Source organism: Penaeus monodon, chromosome 29, assembly GCF_015228065.2.
Source record: "Penaeus monodon isolate SGIC_2016 chromosome 29, NSTDA_Pmon_1, whole genome shotgun sequence".
NCBI classification, from domain to species: Eukaryota; Metazoa; Arthropoda; class Malacostraca; order Decapoda; family Penaeidae; genus Penaeus; species Penaeus monodon.
The window spans coordinates 14,080,635-14,080,951 of record NC_051414.1 but is presented as its reverse complement, the minus strand read 5'-3'; the positions used below and the strand labels follow the sequence as shown (position 1 = coordinate 14,080,951).

The window sequence follows — 317 nt, the reverse complement described above, 5'->3', positions numbered from 1 at the left end:
TCTGGTGTGTGAAAGCTGGGGTCCCCTTTCATGCAACATTGCAGCGCCAAACATGGAAGAAAACCGCCCTTTTACCATAATTTCAAAAAAACACATCTATGGTTTTTCACAGCCAGTTTGATTTTTTTTATTTTTCCATATTTTTCCTTTTTAAAACCCTTTTATTTGTTGCCGTCTGCGGCCGGGTTTTCCCCTATTGAATGGGAGACCGGGGGGTTTTGAGGGGGTCGAGGGTTTTCCCCCTTAAAATACCACAGCCAATAACCCCGTTGATTGTGCGTAAAATGGGGAAAGAAAAGATGAGTTGCTCGAGACAA

At 43.2% G+C, this 317-nt stretch overlaps 1 protein-coding gene across 1 annotated transcript in view; it reads left to right on the top strand.

Annotated features, from left to right (window-relative positions):
• LOC119591756 (serine/threonine-protein phosphatase 6 regulatory ankyrin repeat subunit A-like) overlaps positions 1–317 on the top strand; it is a 4,370-nt gene that overhangs the window by 1,817 nt on the left and 2,236 nt on the right. The gene's annotated exons all lie outside the window — the stretch shown is intronic.